The sequence below is a fragment of the Arvicola amphibius genome, chromosome 18, assembly GCF_903992535.2.
Source record: "Arvicola amphibius chromosome 18, mArvAmp1.2, whole genome shotgun sequence".
Taxonomy (NCBI): domain Eukaryota; kingdom Metazoa; phylum Chordata; class Mammalia; order Rodentia; family Cricetidae; genus Arvicola; species Arvicola amphibius.
In genome coordinates this window covers 8,387,733-8,410,699 of record NC_052064.1, presented here as the reverse complement: position 1 = coordinate 8,410,699, position 22,967 = coordinate 8,387,733, and the positions used below count along the sequence as shown (strand labels likewise).

The 22,967-nt window shown below is 35.4% G+C and overlaps 1 pseudogene; it reads right to left on the bottom strand.

The window, feature by feature from the left end:
• Window positions 1-382: 382 nt before the first annotated feature.
• LOC119804099 lies at window positions 383-560 on the bottom strand (annotated as a pseudogene).
• Between the last annotated feature and the right edge of the window lie 22,407 nt (window positions 561-22,967).

Here is a 22,967-nt window from a genome sequence, read left to right as displayed (position 1 = left end):
ACTCAATACACACAAACCTGTACACACACATAAATATGTATATTTATTATATTGATTAGATATATAATTTATTTTTTGTTATAACATGGCCAACACTTGAAGGCCCATAACTGAAGAATAATGCTGTACAAAACCCTCAAGAGACCTCTAAAATTCATAATACCAACAGGGCATCAAAATGCAGGGCTCTCCTTGGATCTTCTAACACCTTCAGATTCATTATTTAGATTAGTTCCATAATATCTTTGAACTATTCTTCTACCTGAATATTTGTTGGCCTGTTCATGTGTCTTCACAAATGTGTGTGCATTCACTTGGAAGACAGAAGTCAATGTTGCTGCTATTCTCAACATTCTCTTTTTAATCAACCAAGGGGTTAAAATGGAGTACCTCCATTCCTGGAGGTACTGCATTACCAGTTTGATGAGTGGAGTGGACAGAGTAAGCTCCTACTTCCAAAAATCCATTTAATATATTGTCCTTGGATAGAGGACGTATCATATATTAAACTGATAAGAACAGATACTACACTTGATCTTAGTCAAAAGGGGAGAAGCGATCAACATCTTATTTTCTGAGACAGATGCTTTCACTGAACTTGGAGTTTTGTTAGTGAACTCCAGAGATCTGTGTCCCTCTGCCTCCTATCCCTGGGGCTACACAGGCATGCTACCACACACAGCTTTTTATGTGGGTCCTAGGAACACAAGCTCCTATCATCATGCTTGCATGGCAAGAATCATTTCCAAGTCCTGTTCTTCCTAAAAATTCAGGTAAAGACTACATACTTTTAATTATAATGGAATATAAGCCAGTGAAAGTTATTGTTCTGCAAGTGGGGTGATGAGATAGGATACCACTGAGAGTTCATCGCCTTTGCAAAGTCCTAATATAGACATAGAAATAAGAGAGGTGGTGAAAATGTAATTAAGAGAACTGTAGGAATTACACAAAGTTTCATAAACCTATGTAAGATAGTTCTAACAACATTTGCGTATAGATTAAGAACAAATGTTCAGGGACTATGTTATAAGCACTTTTAGGAAAGACAATATTAAAATAATCGTTTACAGTTTTTAGATCTGTAGGAAACTTGGGAAGACTGCACAGTTCTTACTCATCCCACATATTATCTCTGATGTTCTTAATATTGTGCTATGGATTGGATAGAAGATACCCAGGAGCTCATACACTGAATGCGTAGTCCACAGGGCAGCAATGGGAAGAGCCAACTGGATTCTGAAAGCTCTCCTCATCATCAAGCCACAGATTAGCTCATACCTTACAATCAATTTATAGATGGTCTTGGTTGGAGGAAGTAAGTCACTGAGGTGGTACTTGAAAGGGTAGATCTCTTCAAACCCAAGCCCATTTCTCCTTCTACCCCTTTCTCCTCCCATTCTGTGTGACAAGGCAGGCAGTTTTGTTTTCCACAAACTCCCCTGCTGAGATGTTCTGCCTCATCATCACATGGGAGGAGCAGTGGGGCCAGAGGACCATGGGTCTGAACCGATGAGTCAAGCAAACGACATCTTTCCTTCTTTAGGTGCTGTCCTCGGGTGTTTTGTCACGGGGATGAGAAGCTGATTAGCACACATGAGTAAGATGGCAGCAGTGGCTGTACTTGTTGAGTCAGTATTGAATCATTGTTGAATAGCTTAAGTCACCAGTTTATTCAGAGATCCGGAATTGTTTTATTTTGGTTTGTCTTTTAATTTAAAGGCTGGCCCATTGTGTTGCAATGCTAGGCTAGATGCTGCAATCTTCATCTATTGGAATTTGTGTGTGTGTGTGTGTGTGTGTGTATGTGTGTGTGTGTGTGCATGCGTGTGCATGCTTGCGTACCTACTTCTCAATATTGCCTAACATTTTGTCCTCTCTCTAGGCTCCTTGGCTGAAAAAACATCTTGGAATTTCTCATGCTTGATGACTTTCACTGTGTTGAGGAAGAGAAGTTAAAGGTTTAAGAGAGCAGAAAAGCTAGCAGGAACAAGAAACGGAATGAGAGCACAAATATTTAGGCTAAAACAAGCAAAAGAAAAAGCAACCAAACAACAAAAACTAGTCCCCCTCAGCAGAGCAATCCTTAACTTGTACCGATGAACAGCATGTGCATGGCCAAGGGAAGCCCCTGCTTCTTCGAATCAGGGCTGGGAAGTCCCTGCGCCCCTCATTTTCTTTTTCACTATCTGTGTTTATTTTCAAATGCAGATAACAAGATATTCTTCACATTAAGAGACAAAAGCAATAATAAAATATCTGACCTTTTTACAAAAATTATAATCCTAAGGATATTGTGCTAAATTTTATATTTTAGTTCCACTGTGTAACTGGCATCGTGAGAACAAAGTGAAGCTGTGAAATAGTTTTGCTAGGTCCTCATCTTCCAAACACGGTGCATGATTCATCCCCAGGATGTGATGAAAAGAATTGGTGGCCAGGTCTGTCTTTTGATATAACCTTTCCAGGAAGAACAAAACTGTAAGGGAAGGATCAAGAAACTGTTATTATAATTAGTTCTACACAGGAAAGAGACAAATAACACATTTCTTAGTAAGCTTTGTGTAATAGTCATCCTGGCAGAAGACAAAGGACACGGATGCTTCATGGTCAGTGTCATAGAAGTGACAGAAGCAGAATCATTTGTGTCAGCATTGGAGGGTAGCAGAATATACTATTACAAAATATGCTGTAAGGGTTTCGAGCTGATGTAAATGAAAAGAAGCTAAGGAAAAGTCCTGTTTCCCCCCTTAAGTACCTAAGAGCAGCATATGAATTCCTATGGTCCTCTGCTCTGCCAGTAAGGACTGTTACCAAAAGAAGGCTTTAGACCATTTAGATGCTTAGCTGGTAAACAGCGCCAGAGGATTCCACTTAACGAAGCTTCTGGAGGAGTCCTCATCAGCTCTGTATAATACTGTGCATTCGCATTTGTTGTTTTCAGCTCCCAGAGACTTAAAGTCCTTTCTTTTTTCCTTTGTCATTGCTGTAAAAGCACTCCTTGTCAATGCTACATAAGAAAAAGGTCTAAATCAGCTCTTTGAGAATTACTCTTTGCCTGAGAAATATGCATTTTAATGAGCCTATATGTTTGTTCTTTTTAATTTTTGTGGATCAAGGACCAGGAAAAGCAGAGTGTTTATATGTAAAGTATAACTGAATATGTTGCAACAGTAGTACATTATTAATATTTTAATACTATTAGCTTAATTAAAATGGTGAGCTATCTATAATTACTTAATTTTAGCTATTAATAACAAACAACAAATGTCACAAAAACTGGAAATCAAGCTATCAAGAAGATTAAATAAGGTAAATTTGCAGATAAATATAGTTCTTAGAAATGTGCCATATTATAGTTTACTTTTAATAAGTAAGATAGGGTCTATTTCCCTCTCTCATATTAAATAATTTGTATTTATTGATGTGAAATTGAGAATCATACAGCTTTGAAGCATTTGAAAATCTGGAACTGAGTATGCACACGTAGAACCAGCTAAAGAAGAAATTTTTGAAGCAATCAATATATGCATTGCTTCAAAAGCAAGCTTGAGCTTGTTTTCTTCTGCATATTGCATATGCATGTTCACATGTATATGTGGAGGTATAATCTCTTGTATGCATATGTATATAGACAACAGAGAACAACCTTGTATAGTTGTTCCTCAGGTGTCATTACCCTTCTCTGAAGCAAGATCTGCCACTGACCTGAAAAATATCTTACTTCTTCACCTGTCTACAGAAAACTTTAGTCTGTGATTTTATTCCCTTGTCTTTTTTGGTTCCTACTGAGTATTGACTACTGTGCATATATTCTGCATTTGAGTCATCATACCTCAAGTTTACACAGACAAAAACACAGGCACTAGATGAATATAATATTTCACTGGCCTATTGTTTCATCCCCTGGATATTACTGTTGTATAGTAATCTATCTCATGTCTGTATTTAAGCAAAACTGAAATTTAAAATCGGAATCGGATCATTTCAAATACAAAACTCTGTAAATATGACATACCTTCAGGGTAGCAGGAAAATACAAAAGGGATATGACCTTTGCTGTTACTTGTAGTGGCAATTCATTTGTATTTTAATAAGTAAAACTTGCCTGAAGATCAGAGAGTAAAACAGCCCCACTGGTCAGCCTTATAGACCAGGCAGTGGTTATACACACGTTTAATCCCAGTAGCCACACTAGTTGCCATAGAAACCAGGTAAGCCTCTGTGTGTTTCTGAAGGGCTGCAGAACCAGGTGGTACAGAAACTTCTGTCTACAGTTGCTTATGTGACAAAAGACTCAGAGAAATTCAAGGTTGACCTCTCTGCACCCCTTTTCTATGTGTTTCTGCCCAGGGAACAGATCAGTTTAATTGTGCCGGGATCCTGGGAGAGAAGAAAAAGGGAGAGGAGACCTATTAAGATGGAGAGACAACACAGGGCATCAGAGGAGGGAGTCTGGAGCAGACAGTCAGCTGCCCGGAAGCAGATCTCATTAGAATCTTCATAACATCCGTCTTAGCCATGCTTTCTGATCTTCTCATTTCCTGCCAAAGTACACACACGATTCTGGAGAGGTAATTTTAGTAGGCTTTTGAAGTAAAAGGAGGATGAAGTTATCAGGCTCAAGGAAAGTTACAAAAATGTATTTTAAGTTAGAAAGCGTGTACCAAATACAAAAGTCATTTTGTAAGTGGTAAAATTGAATCATTTCAACTTATCTTGCTTCCTTTACATTCTCTACTAATGACTCACTCTAACAAAGAGTAATCTATCATTCAACGTAAAAAATAAATATTTTCCCTCTTAACCCTCATGATATGCTATAACACGGAGTCCATATCTGATTCATCCTGTGAATTAATTTAGAGAGAGTTATGTGCCAAATAGTAGTGACATCACCAAGGAACAGTCAGAGAAACAAACTCCTGTAGATCTAGAAAACAAACTTCTTAGATTCTGCTTGCTTCAGTACAGTCCCCAACAGCTACTCTTGATATTTTTTATCTAACATTTATATTTATTTATGTCAGTATAGATGTACATTTCTTTTCAATGTTTCCTGTCTTAGAATGTTAAGTACTTGACTACCTGAAGAAATATCATCACGGATTACTTATGTAACATTACTTCATCTGATAAATCCATAGACGACCAGGTAACAATTTTCTTCTCTTAACAGATTATTTTAATCTCTTATTTTGTTCAATTAAACTTGGTTGGAAGCTAGCAAACCCTGGCTTTTTAGTAACATGTGTCTCAAAGTGATAAATCAATTTAGTTAAAAAGCACACATATGTGACAGATGTCTCAGGTGCTAAGATATTAAAAAACAACATTATACAACATCTATGCTACAGGAGATTAGTCTGTTATTCAATCCTTAATTTGAATCTAGACTGTTTTGCATAGATAAGACGAGAAAGCAACAGGGATGTAAGAGGCACAGCACCCCAAATAGTAGAAACAATATGAAACAGGACACAACTGTCTACAGGTATCATCAAGCACTCAGAAATTCTTACTAATGGAGCTAGTCTGAGAATGACTGTCTTGAGGAACTTTAGTAAATTGCTAAATAATTTGGACATCTGTCAGAAAATAGATAATAGAAAAGTGATATTGACACAGAGAAATAAAATAGAATGAGGTTTTAGAAACAGTAATAACAGTAATATAGTGTGTGGGTTGATTGCCTGTGGGGTTATCAGAAGAAGGAATAAGAATTTGATATAATCTGACCACATGTGATAAAATACCTAGAGGATGATGTGATTTAAAAATAGTGGATTATAAAGAAAACCTCATTCTGAGGAGGGAGCAAACCTCAAGTTTAGAGATATTACATATTGCATAAGACCTACAAGTAAATGGACACACATCTGTTTGACAAAAACACCAATAATAAACTCAGGTAAAACAAACAAAGCATCCCACTGATGCTCCTGAGTGCAGTACAACTATTCATAAAATGGACCAGCAATTTTCCGATCCCTTCTCTATTTCTCCATGGTTGAGTCCCCAGTGTATTTCCCTGGTTTCCATTTCTGTCCTGTAGAGAGGGATGGGCATGAACTTTAGATTTCTTCTTACATTGTTCTCTAGTTATATAGTTCTGAAAACAGCCATGTGGGTTTTCTTTACATCTTCTTTATGGTGTAAGACTTTTCTATTTTATAGGAAAGATGTTATTGCCATTTCCAAGCTATAAACAAGTCAGGCAGTTGTCTGTAGCAAGAGGCAATGATCACTCTCGTAAATCTGTTCTTAGAATAAAGAAATTGTTAGAAGAACCCTGCTTCAAGATGTGTAAGAGAAAAGTAAACAGCTATTCCAGCTTCATTCTCTAAAAATTTGCTTAGTTTATCACCATCTATTCAAGTGACTGCAATCTGAGAAGAATTTATAACAAGAGCCCTGAAAATCAAAATGTCATGGACCGTGCTATCACATAACTTACTTAGATTTATGTTTATAAACTTATATTTATGTCCAAGACATTTGACAAATACAGCCTGCTTAAATATTTCAATAAATTTACTGGTATAGGATGTTAAACTATTAATTATTTGCAACATTATTGTTCTATATATTTAATAATATAGTCAATAAAATTAAATTATTTATAACAAGGGTTTAGAAGAAGAAATTTGTGTTATAAAAATAGCAATATTGAAACTGAAAAGAAAGAGAGAAAGGATGACAGTGTAGATGATAGTATAGATCAAAATGCTTTATGAAAAAATACAATAATACAATATTCTCTTACAACCACAAAAAAAACAAAATGCTTTATGGATTGAAATGAAGTGCCAAGAAAACTGCAATACAGCCATTTGAGTAGCTACACAGGTATTATAAAATACGCCCTTATGTGTCATATCATATACAAAAAAAATCAAATCAAAATTAAGGAAGAAAACATTTCCCTTTCCATAACAGAAATCTCAGCAACAAAATACTCAAGAATTCTTTTATGTGTATTAATCTAATAAGATGTTTTGAGGCATGCCATATCAACGTATTTATTAAAGAGCCATAGATGTTGGTTAAATTTATTCAATGTATAAAAAAAGCAAATGACCTCGTTTTCATGATACTTGTGTTGTAGTCAGAAGAGGCGGGCAAAAGCTTCAAATCACCATTGACTCTGTCAGGGATGATAGATGCTAGCAAGAAAAAAAAAAGGAAGTCAAATATAGATGCTGGAAGTGAATGGATGAAGATTTACCTAGAGTTACCTAAGAAGAAAAGTGGGCAGGGACATGAAGGGATGTAGATGCATAATGCAAAAAAGATTGTTCTAGCAGAAGTAAAGAGTAGAAAGACATTGGAGAGAGGATATCTTTATATTGAATTTTAATTGAAGTAAATGAGTCTGATAAAGCTGAGAAGTGTTATGTAATTTGCATTGAATTTTGTCATACACATTCATTTTCTGTGTGGTAAATAGATGAACAAACAGCCCATTTGCATCCGGAAAATGAGCATCTGCCCTCCTTCGGTAGTCAAGCTTCAGTGACAAAGTAGTTTTGTCTTGATGGGGAACTGGACACAAATAAAAAATAACAAGCTTCAAGATGTTTGTTAAAAATGGAGCCTGTGATTTTCTGACTGAGTTAACACTGTGTCTGAAAGACATAGAAAAACAAAAAATGGAGGAAAACTAAAAGAGAGGAAATTTTTACCATTAATTTCTTCTGCATGTATGTTACAGTCGTGTAACTTGGTCTTCTTGTGGGACTTCTAACAGTAGGAGTAAGGGCTGTCTCTGACTCTTTTACTCGTTTTTGGTGCCCTACTCCTCATCCTAGGTCACCTTGCCCAGACTTAATACTTGCAGAGGTGCTTAGTCTTACTATGTAGTGATATTTCATTTGTATTTTAATAAATAAAGCTTGCCTAAAGATCAGAGAGTAAAACAGCCCCACTGGTCAGCCTTAAAGACCAGGCAGTGGTGACACACACCTTTAATCCCAGTACCCACAGTAGTTTTCTATAAACACTGGGCAGTGAATGTTTTTAGTCCTAGTGGTGCATGCCTTTAACCTCAGCCCTAGAGAGGAATGTAAGAAGGGATGAGACAGCTCACAGACCCACATTCTGAGATTCCTGAATTAATCATGCTACATTACTACTACTTGATATGCCATATTGTTGATATCCATAGGAGGCCTGGCATTTCCTGAACAGAAGCGGAGGAGGAGTGGTTTTAGAGAATGGGAAGAGAGGGTGTGGGGAGAGGGCCTAGGTACAGAGCTGGAGGGAACCTAAGGCCAGGATGTAAATAAAATAAATTTATAAAAGAAAATCCTTTTATTCCTTGTATTAAACAACCCAAACTACTCTCTCATATCACAATAAAAAACAAACAGGAACTAAAGCAAAAAAAATAATTTAATAAAATATGTAAATTTCTATATATGACCATGTTTTATTGCTATATATTTGTACATATTTATAATTTTATAAAACACTGTCAAATTGTGATAGACATTTTAAACAATAAAAATAATTTTATGAAATATCTGAGAATCAGTTTGATGAATTTGATAAAAATTAATGAAAAATCTGTATGGTTAAAATGTCAGAGTCAAAGGAAAAGTTATAAAATAAGGAAAATATTTGTATTGGTCTTCTTAATATGCCGAAAATCAGCAAGAGAATCTAAGGCAAGGCAAAAATTAAAAAGGAATTATTTGTTAACAATGAATAAAGATTACTTTGAAGCATATAAAATGGAGCTGACATAACCTCTCACCTAATACATTAGATAGTGAGAAGCATGGGTCACCTCGAGTGGGATAGAAGAAGCTAGCAGTTTCCTAGTTGCGGTATATTTAAGCAGATCCGTGTAATTGTGTGATGTTTCAGTCCTGTGCAATGCTCACATGTAGCATGAGGCTGCATTGTCTACTCTCCCAATGTGAACTTGCATGTTTGCTTCAATATTTTGTTTTGCTCTACTTTTTCAATAGGAAGAAATCTTTTATTTCATTACTATTGTGTGTGTGTGTGTGTGTGTGTGTGTGTGTGTGTGTGTATCTAAGTGTCCACACTTGTGCATTAAGTTCAGAAAAAAACTTTAGGGAGTTGGTTCTTTCCTTCCTCCATGGATTCTAGGAACTAAGTTCAGATTACCAAATGTGTGCAGCAAGCTCTTTACCCAACAAACCATCTTGCCAGCCTTATAAGATCATTTTTTAATATTTTCAGATCACGTGCTTTACTTTGATGTTCAGTGGTGGCAATTAATGTTTTCCTGTTGTGGGTTATTTAAAAGGAGATAAAAATAATTACACATTTTTTTAAATAATTATTTGGCACATTAAAATTTCTGCCAAAGAAAAAGTCCTATATTTCAAATAATAATTTATAAAATAATCTCAATTTATAATTATTGAACTAACATATTTATTGTTATTCTAGACCACAGCATTCAGGTATGGCTGGCTGTTTGCTTATTAACTATAAAGCAAACTGTATTCAAACACATAAAGCCTGAAATATTATGTTTCTTGACTGTATGAGAATGACTTATTATCTGACAATTTTGTAGTTGTTGTACAATGTTTCTTGGGCAAGCTCTCTTAGCTCCCTTACTGTCCTTGATCTTCCCCCATATATTCCTCTCCAACTTTCATGCCTCTATGTAGCCCTGGTCCATCTGGAATTTTCTACGTAGATCTGACTGACCTAGAACTCACAAATCCTCCTGCCTTTGTATCCTCAGTGAGTCTAACTAGAGCAGTGGTTCTTTACCTTTCTAATGCTGCGACCCTTTCATACAATTCCTAATTTTGTGGTGACCTCCAACCATAAACTTATTTTTGTTGCTACTTCATAACCACAATTTGCTATTGTTATGAATAATAATGTACATATCTATGTTTTCCCATGGTATTAGGAAAGCCCTGTGAAAGGACTGTTTGACCCCGCCCCCCAAAGTGGATCCAAGACCCACAGGTTGATAAATGTTGAATTAGAGGGATGGAGGGACAAAGAGGGAAGGAAGAAGGTACAAATGGTAGGAGGGAGGGAGATTTTGCATATGTGTGATTGATGTGTGTATATATATATGTATATATATGTATTTGATAGATATTATATGTAGACTGTTATAAATTAAAAATGTGATTGAGATGACAGCAACACTGCTTTTCTTGAATCTTGTAGTCTGGCAATGAATGTCTAAGGTTACAGCTTGGGACTGAAATCTGTATGATAAACAGCTATTCTGAAAGGAGAGGTCCCGAGGAGGATATGTACATGCATTCTTAACAAGAGGTCAAACTTTCCATTTACACAATTAACATGTGTTCCACTTATCTTGTAACTGTAGAGAAAATGTGTCTTTTATAGGACAACAAATTGTATCATAAATGAATAATATATTTAAGAAGTATTTGGGGCTTTTTCGTGTATATTAAATATACAAAGTAATGTTTCCGTTTTGACATTTCTGTACATAATGTACATTGCTCATATTCATGCTTGTTATCCTCTCTTTTCCCTCTTCCTAGTTTCCTTTCTCATTGCAAACACCAAACACTTCTCTTTGTTTCCATGTCTTTTTAAAAAGAAGAGTCTGCTGAGTCTGTCTTACTTGACTTATTAACACAAGGACCTCCATTCTGTCAAATTACCTGAAAATGGCAATTTTAATCTTTTTTGATGGCATTCTGTAAATATTATATTTTCTTTATCCATTCATCTATTGATATATACCTAGGTTGATTCCATAATTTAACTATTATAAATGGTTTCGAAATTAACATGATGTTACAAACACTTCTGTTGCATGTTGATTTTGATTCCTCATGCACTATTATCACCAATGTAGATGATGTTTTTTAATATCACAGTTAATCATGGTTAGCAGTCACGTATAATTTATGCCACAAAGAATTAATAATTAGTGGTATGTGAATGACATTCTAAATATTAAACTACAAGATTAGATTTTGTTGTGAATAAATATTTTCCCAATTTTTAAATTACAAAAATGTCTTTGGGGGGAGGGAAATGGAAGGAGGGGAGGAGGTGAAAATTTGTAAAAATTTTATAATTTAATAAAAAAATAAAAAATAAATACATAAGGTTTAACTATGCTGCCAAGAAATTACAGGATGGTTTGCAAATCACTTATAATAAAAGCACATGTCAATATTTTATACTAATCATTTATAACATCACAAAATTAAGCGTGGACTGTATGTGACACAATATATATATATGCATATAAGCATATACATATATACTTAGTTATGGCAATGAGTAAGAGTAAAATTTATAGACATTAGACATGTCTTTCAAAGAATGGTATGACAAGGAATTTTTTAAATAGAATTAACAAAAATTTATATTATGCAAACCAAACAGAACCTAGTATTTATAATAGACAATAAATTACTTGAATTCAACAAGAAATATAAGACTTCCTATTAAAAAATAACACTATTGGCATAAAAAGTCAGCTCACATGAGCAGGGCACCTACAGGTTAGTCAGTTTAGAATTAGATGTTCACACTTATCTCTAATTACATTCAGGTAAATTAAAATAATTACATAAAATCTATACCATTGGATGCGAAAAGAAATAGTAGAATTAACATTTTAAAGCATTGACTCTCCAAGGTGCTATTAGCTAACTAAGAGCTATACAATCAAACTTTCCATCCTATATAATTCATGCTCAAGTCAGCCTCACACTAGCCAAAGGGAAAATTATGACTGGTATTGTTCAGAAAAGAAGTTGGAAGCATTTGTTTGTTATTGAGCTCTACATTTTCCTCTGCTCCCCTCCCTTCCTCTCCTCTCCATTCAACCCTCTCCCATGGTCCCCATGCTCCCAATTTACTCACAATATCTTGCTTTTTACTACTTCCCATTTAGATTAGATCTATTTAAGTCTCTCTTAGTGTCCTCATTGTTTTCTAGGTTCTCTGGGATTGTGAATTGTAGGCTGGTTTTCTTTGCTTTATGTCTAAAAGCCACTTATGAGTGAGTATATATGATACTTGTCTTTCTGTGTCTGCATTACCTCACTCAATATGACGTTTTCTAGATCCATCTATTTGCCTGCAAATCTCAAGATGTCATTATATTTTTTTTTGTTGTATAGTACTCCATTGTGCAAATGGACCATGTTTTCCTTATCCATTCTTTGGTAAGGGGCATTTAGGTTGTTTCCTGGTTCTGGCTATGACAAACAATGCTGTTATGAACATAGTTGAGCACAAATCTTTGCGGTACAATTGAGCATCCTTTGGGTATATACCCAAAAGTGGTGTTACTGGGTCTTGAGGAAGGTTGTTTCTTAATTTTTCTGACAAATGGGCTATACCAGTTTGCACTCCCATCAGCAACGGAGGAGTATTCCCTTTACTCACAACCTCTCCAGCATAAGTTGTCATCAGTGTTTTTGATCTTGGCCATTCTTACAGGTGTAAGATGGAATATCAGAGTTGTTTTCATTTGCATTTCTCTGATGGTTAAGAATGTTGAGTATTTCCTTAAGTGCCTTTCAGCCATTTTAGATTCCTCTGTTGAGAATTCTCTGTTTAGGTCTGTACTCCATTTTTATTGGATTATTTGATCTTTTGATGACCAATTTCTTGAGTTTTTGTACATTTTGGAGCTCAGACCTCTGTCTGTTGCAGGGTTGGTGAAGATGTTTTCCCATTTTGTTAGCTGTTGCTTAGTCTTGTTGACCGTGTTCTTTGCTTTACAGAAGCTTTTCAGTTTCAGGAGGTCCCATTTGTTAATTGTTTCTTTCAGTGTCTGTGCTACTGGGGTTATATTTAAGAAGTGGTCTCTTGTTCCAATGTGTTCAAATGTACTTCCCTCTTTCTCTTCTATGAGATTCAGTGTGGTTGGCTTTATGTTGAGGTCTTTGATCCATTTGGACTTGAGTTTTGTGCATGGTTATAGATATGAATCTATTTCCATTCTTCTACATGTTGATATCCAGTTATTCCAGCACCATTTATTAAATATGCTTTTTATGTTTATTTGTTGTTTCTTTGTCAAAATTCAGGTGTTCTTAGGTATGTGGATTGATATCTGGTCTTCGATTTGTTTCCATTGATGCTCCTGTCTGTTTTTATGCCAATACCAGGCTGTTTTCAGTACTGTAGTTCTGTAGTGGAGTTTGAAGTCAGGGATTTTGAGGCTTCCAGAAAGTACAAGAAGTTGGAAGCATTCTTAACTATTGCTTACTTAATGAAGAGTAGTAAATTTAGTGGAAGGACAACACGTTTTGCATTCATCATATAAAATCAGATAAAATAAATACATAGGACATATTTAAATTTAAAGAGTATTCAAATACAGTGTAGAAAATAAATCTTAAAAGTTTCAATGTTCCTTTTATATTACTTATTAATTTGGATCAGTTACACAATCAGTTTTTATAATCACATAGAATATATATATTTATCATCTCCTTATTTACTAACATACTGTCTTTTTTATTTCCTGAAGATTTGTCTTCTGCCCTGTGTGTGTGTAAAAACATATAAACATGTTTGTATGTGACTGTGTGTATGCATGTATATATTAGTGTGTAGATGTATGTCAACATTATAATTGTTTTATGTTCATCCCTGATGTGTAGTCTTTAGTTTCCTTAGTCAACCACTGTGATGTGTTTCGTTTGTTACTTTTATATGTTGTTTTAAAAGAGACATTGAACATTATCCTTTGTCTATTTTTATTTGATGAAGAGACGATTTGCTGTAGAAACCATTTTTGCTTTGACTCGTTAGCACAGAAGTACATTGGAATCCATTGTATGTTTTCTAATCCCTCTTCAGTAATCCACCATGTGCATCCACTAAATTTAGAACTCTCCATTCAGTAAACAGTAGTTAGGAATAATGCCAATTCCTTATTCTGATCAATAATTGATTGTTTCCCTTTGATTTGTGTGAGACTGTTCAGCAGACGAATCATCAGGAACCGAAAGTTGAATTGTACTGCATGTACATAGCTGTAGCATTTTAGGCTATCAATACTTTAAAATGTCAGATGTTCGATCTGATGTGTAGACTTTATCTCAGTATCGTTCTTGGTCTTTATGTGATTACAGATAAGCACGAGTACTTAACTCTAAGCTTGTTAGCCTGTAGGTGTTTTGCTTCTATGAGCTGACTAGTGATGTCATTTGCCTATTTTTCTAATGCGAGGTCTTACATTTCTTGTGAAATGCATTAATTTATTCTCCATTGTAAATACAGGGTCCTGTTTGCTTTGCACACTGTAAATTTCCATTGGTTGTTCTTTTTAAAAATTTTCTTGGTATAACATTCCTGAAAAGAAATGCCCAATTGTTACTGATTTTACCCTTAATTATGGCCATGGTTACAATGTTCCCTTCCAAAGTTCAAATGTTGAAATTTAACTGCCACAATCCTGGCAATATGTGATGGGCATAAATAAGGTGATTGGGGAATAAATAGGTTAATCTCTTCCCCTAGGAATGGGATTCTGACAAGGTGGATAAATGCAGCCAGACATGCTTATCCCTGTGATACTCTGTTTCTGTTTGCTTGACCTTCCATCATAGATATCATAATTTAACAAACCCAGGGTCCATTCTGGTGACAGCACCAAGACTTTGGACTGCCCAGAACCATGAGTCAAACTTCATTGTGTGAAAAGTACCGTTCAGTGCAGTCGTGGAAAGTAGACTAAAAAAATCACTTTTATTCTGGATTTGTGTTTTGGATATTTTATTTAGGGATTCTATGCCAAAAATATCTTTCTTTAAAAGACAAAGTAATATTTATTTCATCCGGAGTTCATTTCTCTATGCAAGATTAATTAGGGTGTAGCATTATTTTTCTCTGTGGGGAGTGAGTGTTCATATTCCCAGCAACATATAGTCAAAGTTATTTATTTCCCTACCTATTTGTGTGTTATATGCTTAATAGATATTAACATATTTTGTGGCATTTATAATGTTTAATGACGACCTTTGTCTGCTTTTGTTTTCCTCTTGATGTCATATAAGCTTTTGTTATTGCTGGTATTTTTTTCCGTAGATTTAAGAAATAATTGGTGCTGGAAATCGAACTCTTCCCTTCTACAAGAGTAGCAGGTGGGCTTAACCACTGTGCCATCCCTTGCCTGTGCAGTTTTTATAATCATAACTTTGTGATAGGAGGTGACATCTGCTGGCATATGAGCCTAATGTTTGCTTCTTTCTTTTATAGTTGAATTAATAGTGTCCCAGGACCCCTTTTCCACATAAATATTAGTATTAATTTAATAAGTTGATGAAAAGAATCCAGATGTATTAACATTAGGGCTGGATTTCATTTTGTATAATTTGAGGAATACCAAGGATTTTGTTCAGATATGAATCTCCTTTTATTTCTTGGATATGGCAGCTTAGAATAATGGATTTAGCTCTGTCAGTTCTTTTATTTTCACTTTCTGTAAAAAAAATGATTTTGCTGTTATTGCTCCTTTGCCTTTCTCCAATTTTAGCAGACTTTGTTTCTGTTATTTTCCTACCTATCTTTAATGGCTATCATTGAATTACTAATTGAATGTATTTTTCCTTGGGAAACTCAAAATTTAGTGTTCAAGCCATGGAAATTTTGATGTTTTTTTCTACGAACTTCCATTATTTCAGTCCTACTTTCTTATATTTGTTTCAATTTCAGTTATTTTTATTTTTCATTTAAGTTGTTCCCCAAACCATGGATATATATATATATATATATATATATATATATATATATATATAAAAACCATGGATAATATATATATTATCATTCTATAGGACTATATTGTTTTTGTCCAATTTTACTGTGCATATGATATTGGGAAAAAGTTTTCAGTCAAAGAGTTTTGGTTAAGAATCAGAGATCCAAATTCTGAAGTATTACACAAGAACTTGGTATCAAATGGCTAATTGTTTTCTGTATAGTATTTCTTCACTTCTTTTTTTGTTTGTTTTCTTTTGGTTTTTTGAAACAAGGTACCTCTGTGTAGCTTTGGAATCTGTCCTGGAACTTGATCTGTAGACTAAGCTGGCCTTGAACTTAGAGATCCACCTGCCTTGACCTCCCAAGTACTGGGATTAAAGCATGCACCACTACCACCCAGCTTTTGGATAATATTTCTAAAGAAAAGTATCTACCTTTTTCTTCATAAGAAAATAAACAAAGGATTATTTCTTGATCTCAGCAAATGCTTTTATATTAATATGGAAAATAAATTTCAAGATGAGGATAAATTTCTTATCTAATCAAAGTGTTTAGTCTCTTTTAGGCACTTTCTGCATTGTAATGCACCACGTCTTCTGGTTATCAGTATGTTCTCATTCTAACACCACAGTGTTCAGAGTGACTAATCCCTAAATAATACGCTTTGAGATGTGTGCAAGTAGAGTCCCTAAAGAACTGTCAATCTGCATTAAAACAGGAAAGGATGTAGGAACACAATGATAAGCCAAGCCATTGTTTGTCTTCATGAGTTGAAACATACTTGTTCAAGCATACCAAGTATCCATAACAAATGCTGTTTTCGCATGTGCAGGGAGGGCCTCATAATGTAGGTCTTGTGCTGTCTATATAGCCCCAAATTATTTGTTCCCATCTAGGAATAGCTCTTCCTTCTGGGGACTAACCTTAGAAGTGGCTTCAGTGGTAATAATCCATGAAGGTGGGACAAGATGGACTGTTGCATATGTCAGATCTGAATTTAAAGACACTCTAATTATAAGCATATTTTATGAACGAGGGAAGCAAACTTGCATGAAGAGGTAGCTGTTTCTTTGTCATCATTATGTAAACTCTCAAGAGTTTGGGACTTGAAGAGTTGCTTCAAGCTTTTTCTTTCTTTATCTTTTGTGTTTAAGCATTCCTATGAGTGCACATATATGTACCTGAGTGACGATTCAAGATGTTAATGTCAGTCTTTCTTCAACTTAATTTTTGAGACAGGAGCTCTTACTGACTCAGGAGCTCAGCAATTAGCTAGAGAAATTGACCAGTTAAGCCTTGGGATTCTCTTCCTCTGCTACATGATGGTTACAGAGGAATGTGACGAAAGCTAGCTTTTGCATGTATGTTAGGGGACAAACTTAGATTTCTATGCTGGGCAGCAAGAGCTTTATCAACTGTGCTATCCCCTTAGTTCCTTGTAATTCTGATTCCTCTCCCTCTTCCTCTTTTCCCTGCCATCCTTCCCTCTCTCTCCCTTCCTCCCACCTCCCTACCTCTTTCCTTTCCTCCCTCCTCTCTTTCAGTGTGGTTCCTGCCTATGAGTGTGTGGGTGTGCTTGTTCCCCTTCACACATCCAGAGGCTTGAAGAGCCACAATAGCTTTCCACCTTATTCCCATAGAAACTGTGATACTAATGAGCTCCATACACCTGTGCAGTATTTTTTTTTAATAAACAGTGCTTTGCAGTAGTGCCATCTCTTTATCCTGGCTTTGTGAGGGTAGATTTGCATCTTCATTTCACACTTTAAAAATAACATCAAAAATAATAATATCAAAATAATAATATCAAAAATAAAAACAATTCAAGCCAGGCATGATGGTGTACAATTTTAATCCCATTACTCAGGAAGCAGAAGCAGGTAGATCTCTGTGAGTTCAAGACTAGCCTTATCTACATCGTGAGTTCCAGAAAAAAAATCATAAAAAATCATAAAAATTATAGCAATACAAGACTAGTAAAATTAATCTGCAGTCAGCATTATGAAATATCCCTCATAGAAATCCAATTTTAATGAGCTTGGTTTAGCTGTCTCTGTAGATTAGTCCCCCATGATCTTGATCTCACTTGCTCATATATTCCCTCCTTCTTCTCTTCTATTAAATTTCCGGAACTCTGCCTGGTGCTTGGCTGTGGATCTTTGCATCTGGTTCTGTTAGTTACTAAATGAAGGTCCTATGATGACATTTAGGGTCATCACCAACCTGATTACATGGGAAGGCCAATTCAGGCTCCGCTCCCTCTCCGCTATTGCTAGAAGTCTAGCTTGGACTCTCTTTGAGACAGTAGGACCAGGATCTATCCCTGGTGAATGAGCTAGCTTACTGGAGCCCATTTCTTATGGTGGGACACCATGTTCAGCCTTAATGCAGGAAGAAGGGGCTTGGTTCTGCCCCAACTTAATGCGTCAGTCTTTGTTGACTCCCTATTGGAGACCTTACCGGTTTTGAGGAGTGGGTGGGTGTATGCTGGGGGAAGGGGCAATGACGGGGGAAGAACCACAGATGGAATGTAAAATGAAATTTAGAAAATAAATTAAAATAAAAAAGAAATCCCATTTCCCTTCTTACCTTTCTTTCTTACTTATCAGTGGCCAACTTTTTTCCATTGATGATGATCTCTGATTGTCCAATAGGAGGAGAGACAGGTTTTTTACTCAACATCTCAGAGTACAGATGAAGCAAAGAAAAAAGCATGAAGTCTTTTGCTTAAGGTTGCTAAATGCAGTAGCAGGAAAGTATAATGTTATGTTCTACAATTTTAGCAGTAGCAAAAGTAATAAACGAGCTTCCTATTGCTTTTGCATTGTAAGAATTCAGTCATCTTGATATATAGCTCAGTGGTTCAATTCCCACAGAGTCTGTTAGGATTATTGCCTGTACAAATTCATCACAGTAAAATAATTTAGCTTTATAACTGAAGAGATTATTTAATAGCAATTTCCTTTCTAATCACTTTCTAATGACAAATTGCTTTAATAGAGTAAGTTCTAATAAACCACTTTCTACCTTATACAAAGAGTAATGTACTGTTTGCACTATACTTTAAGGTTTGTAATATTGATTTTTCAAATATTTATAATTATCATTAAAATTTTTGAATTAAAAACTTAGTTTAAAGAGTTAGTGAAATCATGATACTGTAAAAATATTTCCATATGATTTCACAGTTTGTTGTTCAACAATGATAGGCATTTTTATAGTATTAATTCCATTTCCTGCGTGATTGCTTTTCTAGGTTTTGAGACTTCTATATGTAGAGAATATACAGTGGAGTCTGTTGAGATAAATTTTATGACACATCGTGACTCACACTATAGTGCAGGCTATAAGTTCCGTGGCCAGGTCCTCCTGCTTACTGTGATTCTTATTCCTCAACTGCAAACTTGATTGTTGACAGTTCTCAGATTAGATTAAATATTTCAGATCTAGAAAATATTGTTTTTATAAAAAGAACTTATTTGCAAATTGGACTAGTTTGGGGGTACCCCACCTGTAAGGACTGAGTATCCTGAGACTACAAAAATCCCTTCTCAGCTGGAGACTTTTCTAAAAGTTCATATACCTCCGGAGTGTCCCAAGAATGTCCTGAGGTTCTGTTGCAATTTCATCACATCCTGTCTCCTTGTGTTTCAGGGAATAGCTGATAATAAAGTCACACCCAGAACTGAGGTGTAGCTCCTTGGGGTATTTGTTCTTTTGGGAAGATCTGTGGCATTCTGTAAACTTCAAGGCCCTGGGTGGTCTCAAACCCTTCAATTATTCAATAGTCAGGTTACCTAGAAAACTCCAAAAGTGTTGGCATCTCAAAGCCAGATTTCCACCGGGGATATTTCTTGCTGCTAAGTCTACACCATAATTTTAGAAGAATGGCATTTATGTGAGTGACGGTAAGTGTGATTTTCAAAGTTGAAGCATTATCGGACTTGATTATGGCATGTAGTAAGGAAAAAACTGAGAATTCAAATTTTCGTGGTTATTGCAAGTTATCTTTTCCTCTTAAAGCCTACTCTAGATATAAAAGGTGACATGGACTTTGCCTTTCCTATTTGACAGACAGGACTAATTTTCCTATCCCACTGTGTTAAAAATGACATTATAAAATATCAAAAAAAGACTCAGCCTGTGAACCTGGCTATTGTGGAGCATGAAGTACATGGAATATTCCTTTTATTTGAATGTTTTATTGGAATCATTTTAATAAATTCAAGCAATTACTCTAAGTAGGACACAGTTGTAGGATATAGCAGTAAACAACATACATTAAACTTCTTGTCCTTATGGAGCCTTTATTGGATGAGAGAGACCATAAACAATATATTAAATTTAATACATCTAATGCTAAATGGTCATATGTTCAAATGTGGAAGGTACAAGGTTGCAACAGGAATACAAAGAGCTAAAATCGGTAAGTAGGAAGCATGGTTTTAGGTTTGAATGGAATTGTCATGGAAAGAATAAGAAAATGACACTATTTGACAAAATCCCTAACAGAGAAGCAAGAGGAGCAATGGCTAAAGACACGAGTCAGAGTGAAGGGTACAGAAGAACGGATATTACAGATAAATTTCAGAGTGCACCATGTAATTTTGGAGCAAGCCACTGTCATTCTCTGAAAATAATTAATCTTGTGGTGAGAAATTAATATTTTATTGTGTTTATTACTGTAGTTATTCTTATTGATATATAAGTTGCATTTGTATGAATGTGGGTGTGAGTGAGACTCAATGCGTAAGTGAAAGTCAGGACAACTTTCAAGAGTGACTTCTCTCCTCCCGCCATAGGTTCTGGGGATTGATCTCAGGTTGTTAAAGAACCACAAGTGATATTATGTTTTCAAAGTGTATTAGTGAACAGAGAATATTTTGGCCCTATTACAGACTGAGAGGTAAGTCAATTAAATTTTAGTTTGGGGATACAAAGATGTAGTGTGTTGTATTCCACTAAGAGGATTTACTCCAGTATTTGAAAATATCACACAAGATTTATTTTTGTTCTATTTATTAAAGATTTCAGGAAAAAGAGGAGATGAATTCCTCTCAGGCTTGCAAGTAAGCACTTCTTTTCAGAATGATCTTGATACCCTGAGAAGGCACTGTGGTAGCCACTGGATGCCACCCAAGGAGCTACAGTGTTGTCATGCCCCTTAATCGATGGTAGTCACATTCATAATTTCCCTGTTTTACAGCCTGAGATGTCACTCACATCTATTCTTTATTAAAACGTGATTTGTCAATATAGAAATATAAATTTTATCCAAAGAATTTTATTCTTCTCTCTGGGGTGGTAGTCACAATTGTTCAACTTCCCCCAGGCACAGGAGAACATGAATGTCTCAGACTTTTATATGTGAATTTTTCAAACAATTCTACGCTACACCCAACCACAATTACTTTCATTTGCTGTTTTGCAGGGATCATGAGAACTCTTTTCTCACTAGACAAGAAACACATTTCCTCTGGCAAGGGCTTGATGCTGATTTTATCTATGATTGGTCTTCAGAAGATTCCTTGACAATTTCCTATACTTTGTGTCACATGTTATGTCTTCACCCGGGTAAATTGATTTTCATTTCATTTTTTCATGGCTTTGAGAACAATAGAAGAAAGCCAAATTTATGTAGATATTCTACATTGGTTCTTAACATGACATGCTAGCAAAGGACATGGTCAACAAGACAAAATGACAGCCTACAGAATGTGAAAAGATCTTCACTAACCCCACATCAGATAGAGGTCTGATCTCCAAAATATACAAAGAACTTAAAAAATTGGACACCAAAAATCACATAATCCATAAAAAATAGAGTACAGACCTAAACAGAGAACTCTCAACAGACAAATCTAAAATGGCTGAAAGACACTTAAGGAAATGTTCAACATCCTTAGTCATCAGAGAAATGCAAATGAAAACAACTCTGAGATTCCATTTTACACCTGTAAGGATGGCCAAGATCAAAAACACTGATGACAACTTATGCTGCAGAGGTTGTGGGGAAAAGGGGACACTTCTGCATTGCTGGTGGGAATGCAAGCTGGTACAACCCCTTTGGATGTCAGTGTGGTGATTTCTCAGAAAATTAGGAAACAACTTTCCTCAAGACCCAATAATATCACTTTTGGGTATATATCTAAAGGATGCTCAGTCGTGCACAAGGACATGTGCTCAACCATGTTCATAGCAGCTTTGTTTGTCATAAACAGAACCTGGAAACAACCTAAGTGTTCCTTGATCGAAGAATGGATTAGAAAAATGTGACCTATTTACACAATGGAGTACCATACAGCAGAAAAAAGTAATGACAGCTTGAATTTTGCAAAAAAAAAAAAATGATAGAAGTAGAAATATTATTTTGAGCAAGGTAACCCAGACACCAAAAGACAATTATCACATGTACTCACTCATAGGTGGTTTTAAAACATAAAGCAAAGAAAGTCAGCCTACAAACCACAATCCCAGAGAACTTAGACAACAATGAGGACACTAAGAGAGACTTACATAGATATAGAAAGTATAAAAAGTATAAAAAGACAAGATCTCCTGAGTAAATTGGGAGTATGGGGACCTTGGGGGAGGGTTGAAGTGGGGGAGGAGAGAGGTAGGGAGTTGAGCAGAGAAAAATGTAGAGCTCAATATATATATATTTGTTTATATATATATATATATAAACAACAAAAAAGATGACAATTTCTACAATTTCCCAATATTTAATAATAAAAAATAGAAAAGAAGTGAAATTAAAAATTTATTTGATTTTTATGACTAGTATAGTCACCGCAAATATGAATTGAGTTGGAAGAGGAAAGGAAAGCAATTCTCAATCTTATCACTCATTTGGAAGGAGCAATCTAACAAAGAAATGATTGAAAATTCTTTTATGCTCTATAACATCTAGTTAAATTTTTCTCTTGGAGTTAGGTCTGTTTTTGCTTCTTCAGAGTGAAAACCCAGTTTGCCTTCATAGTAAATTCCTACTCCTTTCAATCTGGAGCTGATAAATCTTTACTGCAAATGGCAAATGAGGTCAAATGTGTCCCCAGAGACCTGTCTTGAGTCTTCTCCAGATGCTCTTTGACACTTAGGAACCTGGTGAGAACGTTCAGGAGGGACCTAGCAAGGGAAGGTAATGGTTTGTTAAAAGTCATTTGGCTGTTCCATTTATGATATTGGTGACTTACCAGGCCCTTGTCAGTTATAAATCTCCAGAAGTCTAGAAGAATAAACAGCTAGCT